The sequence below is a fragment of the Puma concolor genome, chromosome E1, assembly GCF_028749965.1.
Source record: "Puma concolor isolate L17-30 chromosome E1, mPumCon1.1.hap2, whole genome shotgun sequence".
Lineage (NCBI taxonomy): Eukaryota > Metazoa > Chordata > Mammalia > Carnivora > Felidae > Puma > Puma concolor.
In genome coordinates this window covers 30,594,461-30,602,468 of record NC_141680.1, presented here as the reverse complement: position 1 = coordinate 30,602,468, position 8,008 = coordinate 30,594,461, and the positions used below count along the sequence as shown (strand labels likewise).

General features: G+C 58.1%; 1 long non-coding RNA gene across 1 annotated transcript in view; it reads left to right on the top strand.

The window, feature by feature from the left end:
* Positions 1-40: 40 nt before the first annotated feature.
* The window catches only part of LOC112853300 (uncharacterized), a 29,785-nt gene continuing 21,817 nt past the window's right edge, over positions 41-8,008 (top strand). Inside the window, exon 1 of the long non-coding RNA XR_003222902.2 lies at positions 41-331. This is a non-coding gene — a long non-coding RNA (uncharacterized LOC112853300). The remainder of the gene's footprint in view (positions 332-8,008) is intronic.

The window sequence follows — 8,008 nt, the reverse complement described above, 5'->3', positions numbered from 1 at the left end:
GAGTGATTGATGGGCTCCCGCCGGACAGCTGAAACCTCTCTCCTCCTGACAGTGCGAGTGATAGCTGAGCGGAAACTGACCCCAGCTGACACACTCATCTTAAAATATCTTTGTCTCCCTGCGGCCCAGATAAAATAGCTGTCGCACTAAAAGTAAGGGCTCCACTCGGGGGGACGCTGGCTTCTCCCAGGACTGGTGATGGAGTGGCCTGTGATGTCAGGGTTCAGCCGAAGTCCAAATCAAAAGGACCCTAAGAAACCGGCCCTAGATGAATTGTGTTCCAAAAGCGGCTTGGTGTTCAACCTCCCAAGGCTGGTCCGGGAAGAACGAGGTACGTCATCAACAACGTCAGGGAGAGTTTATTCAGCATGTATTGGCCTGTGGTGCTGGGTTCAGTTCAGATCAGAGAGAATAATGTAGACACAGGCCTTTCCCACTATACCCTTGCACGCACGCAAAGGAGGAGAATGACCCCAGTCGGTGCCATGGGCCTTTTTGCCTCACAGAGAGCTTTCAGCAGCAGCAACGTAGGTAGAACAGGTATGAACATGATTTCCACCTTAGAGGTGAAGAAACCAAGGCTCAGAGAGGTTAAGTGTCTCGCCCAAGGTCACACAGCTAGAAGGGTCGGAGCAGGGATCCATGTCGGGGCTGGAAACAGCATACTCAAGGGGATAATTAGAGAGGGTTCCGTTTAAGGATTCCTTAAAGAGCTAGGGGCGGGGCTGAGGAAACAACCAGGAAGGAACCCTAAGTGTGCTAAGGAGTGTCCCCCCAAAGATGATATGTTGAATCCCTCACCCCCTGCCCCTGCTCCCGAATGTGACCTTATTTGGAAATGAGGTCATCACGGATGTAAATAGTAAAGAAAACGTCATGCTGGAGGGGGGCGGGCCTGTGTCCAATATCACCCGTGTCCTTACGAGAAGAGACAGAGACGCGAGGGGAGCACGCCCTGGGAATACGGAGGCAGACACTGAGGAGGTGTGCTGCCAGCGAGGAATGCCACGGCCCCCAGCACACCACCGGAGGGAAGGACGGGCTCTCCTCTGCAGGGCTAAGAGGGAGCAGGGCCCTGCCAGCCCTCCTAGCCCCCAGAACTGTGAGGGGATACGTTTCAGCTAAGCCACCTGCTTTGTGCCGTTTTGTTATGGCAGCGCTGGGAAAGGAATTCCCTGAGGTCGGCCACACTGCCCCACACCCAGGCCTCTAGGGGTTCGTGTTATAGGAGTCTGGGGAGGGCGGGACCCCCCAGAATAGGGCCTGCCCGACAGGACCGGTGACCCAGCCACTGCCCCTCACTGTCCCCCAAGGAAGGAGCCAGGCAGACAAGCGTCCTTCCTCCAGGCTCCCCTCAGCCCCTGGGGAGGAGCCGGCAGACAGGAGACCAGGGCTGTACGTTTGCCCCCATCAGCTCCCTGGGTCTGAGTGAGAGAAGGTGGCAGAAGGTGTGGTGAGGACCAGGAAGAACAACTCTCCAGCCCTCCCCTGACACTTGCCTCCCACCCACGTGCTCCTTCAGGAAGGGTCCCTGAAGAAGTGGAAGGACTGCTTGTGCTCTTTGGGGACCCTCTGGCTTCACGATGACCACAAATGCATGAAAAATGGCAAGAGGATTAACACAGGCCATAAAGAAATAAGTGCACGGGGAAGCACATGCTTGGAGTTAGCCGAACGCACGGGGGTCAGGGACCCCGCTGATACCCCGTTGTCCCCAGTATAAAATAGGAGGCTGTGGTTCCAGCAGGTCAGAAACAGGCCTGGGGAAGAAGACATGGGTGGGATTGGGACCCATTGGCCTGGACAGTCTGGCCCAGGCTGGAGAAGGAAGAAAATTCTGTGTGTGTGTGTGTGTGTGTGTGTGTGTGTGTGTGTGTGTGTGTAGGGCGTGGAGCAGGAAGCAGTGGGGGAGGCGGCCACCCTGCTCCCTTCACCCAGCAGGCTCGGGGGAGGCCTGGGCTTATGCGGGGCTTCTGTGTGGGCCTTGAGCTGCCCTGCTCCGTGCCCTAATGTCTGACTCCCGCTCTGGAAGCTGGGGGAAACATCTGTCTTGTTCACACTGTATTTCTGAGGCATAGCACGGGTCCCTCGTAAATATTTGTTGAACAAATGAAAGTGTAAGACCCCAGAGAGAGAGAAAGAGAGAGAGAGAGAAAGAGAGAAACACTGAGGGGGAGGAGAGGGTTGAGGAAGGGACATCACCTAGGGGTAGACAGAGGCAGGTCACACAGCAGGCCCCAGTTTGCAGGGGCTTCTCTGTGAAGCCAGGGCCCCCCCTGTCTACTGGGTACCCCCACCCTTCTCAGGCATACCTTGGAGAAACCGGCAGGCTGAACCAGAGAGAGCAATCTGTCCCCAGACCCAGGCCTCACTGTCCCCACTGCAAATTGCTGGGGCTCCCCCAGGCAGGTGGCCTCCTGGGGCCCCAGCACCACGACCGCCAGGCCCCGGGGCCCATCCACACAGCAGGGTTCTCAGGGAAGAAGGCAGATGGACCGGAGCCTGAGAATGCATGGGAGCTCCTGCTAGGCCAGTAAAGGTCACAGGGACAGGGACGGCCTGCTCCAGCAGACAGACAATAACCGGGGAGAAGGCCCCCAAAGACACGCAGATGGAAAGGTCTGTCCTCACCAGAGTGCTTGACTAAGAGACCGTCCTTCTCCGGCTCGGACTTAAGCTGAGGCTTTAATTATAGCTTGTCACTCACGCGCCTTCCCCGGGAGATGGCCGGCCGGATGGCTAAGGAAATGAAACTCTCGCTTCAGATGGCTCATTCTGTCTGTCAGGAAATTTCAAACCCACAAACAATAGTATCTGCGACTGTGGCAGCGAGGCGCCTCCCGAGGGCTCCTCGTGCTCCCCTGCCCCCTGCAGGCCCCCCGGCCGTGGCCGTGAGCTCATTCCTGCGGCAGGGCGGGACCCCTATCACAAGAGGCCATTCCTGCTCACAGACCGAGAAACTCGGCCCAGTGAGGCAAAGTGACAGGCTCAAGGTCACCCAGCAGAGGGTCGGTGGGCCGGGGAGACCCGTGAGCATTGCTTCATGGCGGACTCTTGGTCTCTCTGAAGATGCCCCAGAAAGGAGGGCCCCAGCCATAATGATGCTAACAGTTTGTCACCGCCTGGTGCCAGGAGCTGAGGCCCTGTACGAATCACCCCACAATCCTCACGGCAGCCCCCACAAACTGCCTATAATTACCTTCACTGTTCATAAGGAAAAACCAAGGCTAGAGAGCTTGTTCGAGGTCACACAGCTGGAATCAGGACTCGACACCAGGCTTTCCAACGGCAGAGCCTAAGCTCTTCACCCCCACGCTCTCTCCTTGTGCCTGTCCCTGGATAAGGACATGGGAGACCTGGAGTTCTTTCCCTTGGCCTCTGCCAGGAGACACAGATTGTTTCTGGAAGCATTCAACAAGGGGCATTCCCCCACAGCACGGAGGCGGGCTGTCCTTGAGACCTAGCAGGGTCAGCTGTGAGCCGAAGGGTCCGGGGAAAGGGGTGCCCTTGCATCCATCCCACCAGGTTGGCCAGATGAAGTCCTGCAGGCAGGGAGGGGGGCTGCGGGCTCAGGCCGGGCTCTGGGCAGCTCAGCCGAGACCTGGTGCCCTCGCTGGGTATCTTCACATCCCTCAGCCTCTGGGGCTCGGGCTGAGAATAAGGTTAGGTCCTTAAGAGGTTTGGTTGGGACGGGACATCAGCTCCCTGGGGCAGAAGCGACCTGGAGGGGCACAGGGTGTGCCCTGCGTCCCAAGCCTCTTCCAGCATGCCCCTTAGATTCCCCACTGGAGGTGTCCCAGAGCAGCACAGGGGTAAGCCACTTCGAATGACCTGTGTGGCCAAGGTGTCCACCTGGTTTGGGCAAAGAGCAGAGTTTCAGCCCTAAGACACCCCGGGGCAAGAGAGGGGAACTGCAGTGATGTTCTCATTGGCCCAGAGTCTAGGATTGAGAAGAGCTAATCCAACTTTTGCCTCCCATTTTGCTAGTTACGGGGTCCTTACCAGGTGCCTTAACCCCCGTGAGCCTCAGCTTCCTCCTCTGTACACAGGGATGACTGCCCCCTGCTTCAGGATGGTGACAAGGACTGAGCCAATAGTGCACCTAGCCCCTCAACGGTGTGGTGCTGAGGGGTGGGGGAGGGGGAGCAATCTCTAGCCCTGGGATTAGGCCTCGTTCTGTGAGCCTGGACACAAGTGCTTCTTGGCTTTTCTGCTCCCCTTAAGTGGGACAGGAAGGCTCGAGGGGGCCAGGGTCAGGCCTTTCCCTTCCCCCAGGTCAGCCAGGCTCCAATAAAACCCCAGCAGGTCAGGCTCTGGTCACCTAGTTGCTCCTGAGGGCAGGGTGTATCAGGAACAGTATGTTCCAAAGTATTTCAAAATGATCCCTTTCCCATCCCTGTGCAGAAAACAAGACGGGATCTTTCTCCAGTCTTTGCCATGAGAACTTGGGAGCGTTCCGGGAGGGAAAACACACAACCGTTGCGGATGACCGGGTCCCTCTGGAGTTTTTATCTGTCTGGTTTGTCCACGCCGAGCTCGGGCAATCCAGCAACCCATCGATTACCGTCCCAGTTTTCCTACCCCAGCACTGATCCCCGCGGTGGTCTCCGCTTGAGGGTTTCTGCTCAGGAAGGTTGGGATTGTTTGCATCCTCTTGTCTCCCTTTCCAGTTTGGGGGGCATCGGTTTGGCCAGGGATCTAAAGAAGATTGTGGATTTTCTGTTTGTTCACTTCGTCCCTTGTCGTTAGGACGGAGGGGCCCCCGCCGACCTCCTGTTCGGTCCACATGCGCAGAAAGCCTGGTACTATGTGTTGGCTCCAATTTACTCCGTCTTCTGTGGCGCACGCCTCAAAGGCTCCGGTTCCTCATCTTGCTCATTCCTTACGTCCCGGAAGGAGAGGTGTTACAGACTCCCTCCTCCGGACAGGGAAGCTAAGGGCCAGAGAAGCTAAGGGCCAGAGATGCTGGGCCGTACAGCTGCTGGAGGCGAAGGTTTGCCAAAGCCCACATGTTCCCACAATGACCGCGTGCAGCTGCCCGCCCTTGTAGCCCGGCCACCCCCAAACTCCCCCGATGAGCCGAGCTCCTGGCCGCACGAGGAGGCTGTGGGACGAGTCCCTCTGTGCCTGGGGTGAGGGGTAGGCCCTCCCTAGCAGAGGGAAGGCCTCAGCAGGCCCCTCTCTGCAGCGTCCAGCTACTGGGGAATATGCTCCAATCCTTCCATGAATCCAGCTCCTTCCATGGTCCTGACTGAAGTGCAGAATGCCCTCCTTCACAAACCCATTTGTCATGGGAGTTGGTTAAGAAAGAAAGGAAGCAAAAAAAAAAAAGAAAAAGAAAAAGAGAGAAAAGAAAAGAAAAGAAAAGAAAAGAAAAGAAAAGAAAAGAAAAGAAAAGAAAAAGGCTGATGGCTTAATGGCATCTGTGGGAGGCAGGAAGGGGCTGACCCGGCCTGGCCACCCTTGGCTCGGCGGGACCAAGAGAACTGCTGCTCTTTGTCCCCAACACAGGAGCTCTCCGAGGAGCATCAGGAGACTCCGGGAGGGGCTGGGAGGGGGTCACAATGCTGGGAAAGCAGTCGCCCGAGCCTGGGGTCTTAGGACAGTGATGTGGCCCGTTGTGTGAAACCATCAGCCTCCGGAGGGAAGGGGAGACCCAGGGAAATTTCCACTTGCATTCAGCTCGCCAGGGGCTGCTCACCAGGGCTGCTCTGGCTTCAAGGTCAGAGGCAAAGCAAGGGGGCAACTTTGTCCATCTCTGAGCAGAATCCTCCCACCCCGAGAGGCAACAGAGCAAATCCCAGGGCACAGAGGGTGGTGTGGGAGAGGCAACCTGAGGGGCTCACCCATCCCCCCGCATCAAGACTGTCCCCAGTGTGGGAATGGAGTGTCATCACTCTGTTCCTCTGCCATGTGACTCACGGCAGGGATAGAGCTCAGACCCTGTGCCAGGCAGCCATGATGTCACCTGCAGAGAGAGGGGTTATGCTTATACCGGTTCCTGGGACACTCACAGCATTGAAGGCCACTGAGTCCCATCCCTCCATTTGACAAAGGAGACGGGACTTGCTGAAGGCACACATGACAGTAAGAGAGCCAACACCCAACCCACGTCTTGACCCCCAAGAAGGCTAGCAAGAGGGACCGGTAAGCACCAGCCACTGTCCTTGGCCATCAGACAGCGAGAACACGGACATCGTCCCCTTGTCAGGACGAGCAGCTGGAACAACCCTGGGGAGACCGAGGCCTCTGACAGCACATCCTCTCAGCTCACCTCGCGTCAAGCCTGGGTTTCGGGTGGCCGTGGGTCCAGACCCGGCCACTGCTGTTTGGAAGACAGGGACACTGCAGGGCGGGAAAGAGGAGGGGAGGGCCAGGGGAGGGCCGCGAGGATAGAGGAGCGGGCTCATTCTCACGTGGCTCACGCAGGGTAGATTTCTGTAGTCGGCGTGGAGCTGGAAGGGTTGGGCTCGCTGATGTGCCCCGCTGCTTTCCAGGGCGCGTCCCCAGGGGCCCAGAGCTGCAGCGTCTCCTCCGCCCTGGGCAGAAGGCAGGAGGCTCACAGCACCCAGCAGCCCCAGACGCGTGCGATCCCCACAGCTGCTCCCGAGGCCCCACAGAGACACCCCTGGGGCCGGGCCCCTTCGTCACTCAGGACACACGCAAGCACAGCGTGGAGAGGAGACAGCCACAGACACCATCTTCCATCCCGTCGTGTGTGGCTTGTGTACCTCTTTACAAACGTAACTGAGGGCCTGCCGGGGCCTGGCCCAGGGATGCCAGGGTAGAAACATAACCCAGAAACTTCTTCCCCAGGAGTTATAGTCTGATGATCACAATACAGTGTGGCAAAAAGGCTGAGACACACAGGAGCAAAGGTGTTATGGAAGCACCAGGGCTCTGAGCCAGGGAGGAGAGGTGGCCCGGGAGGGCCTCCCGCAAGAGCGAGTCCGAGAAGTTAGGAGTAAGCGGGTGGAGGGCTGTGACCTGTGCGAGGGGCCGGGGGAGCCCAGCTGGGCAGGGGAAGCAGCATGCAAAGGCACAGAGGCAGGGAACGGCACGGTGGGCCTGGGGGACTGAGGGGCTTCAGGGGTGGAAAGCCCAGATGGCGAGGCCGGGAGGTGGGCTGGCTGAGGCTGGGGAGCTTGGGCGAAGCTGGGTGCTGAGCAGGGCCTGTGGCACCCACTGGGTCCGCCCTCTCTGGTCCTTTCCTGGCCATGTGCTGCCAAAGATGGCCCAGGGCTTGAGCTGTCATGTGGCCCTGCTCAGGGTCACCCTCAGGCCCAGGAGGCGGTGTCCACGTAGCTGTCTGCTCCCACCCACCTCTCCGCAGCCAGGCCAACTGCAAAGTCCCCCTCACTTGAGGACACGGGACCCCCAGGGAGGGGTGAGTCTGCAGCTGCGTCCGCTCCATCGGATCCAGTGGAGAGATGCGCGGGTCAGACACCCTCAAATGTTAGACCAAACAAATAGCAAGGAGGGTGCCCACCTGGGGCTTGATGGGGCTGACCAGCTCGTGCCATTTGTCCACACCAGGAGCTCTAGACCCTGAGTGCACACTGTAGTCATCAGGGTTGCTCTCCCAAATCTCAATGCCTGGGCCCTCCCCAGACCAGTTATGGGTTCTCAGGGTGGGGTCTGGGCCTGGGTATATTAAAAAGTCCCCCAATGGAGCGCCTGGGTGGCTCGGTCGGTTGAGCGTCCGACTTCGGCTCAGGTCATGATCCCGCAGTCTGTGAGTTCGAGCCCCGAGTCGAGCTCTGTACTGACAGCTCAGAGCCTGGAGCCTGCTTCAGATTCGGTGTCTCCTCTCTCTCTCTCTCTCTTTGCACCTCCCCTGCTCGTGCTCTGTCTCTTTCTGACTCTCAAAAAATAAATAAATGTTAATTTAAAAAAATTTGTTTTAAAGTCCCCCAAGCCATACCCACAGGCAGCCAAGGCTGAGAAGCACCAGTCTCTAGACCAGCCACCTCGGGTTCCGTTTTCTTCCAGCCTCTTCCCTGTCTTC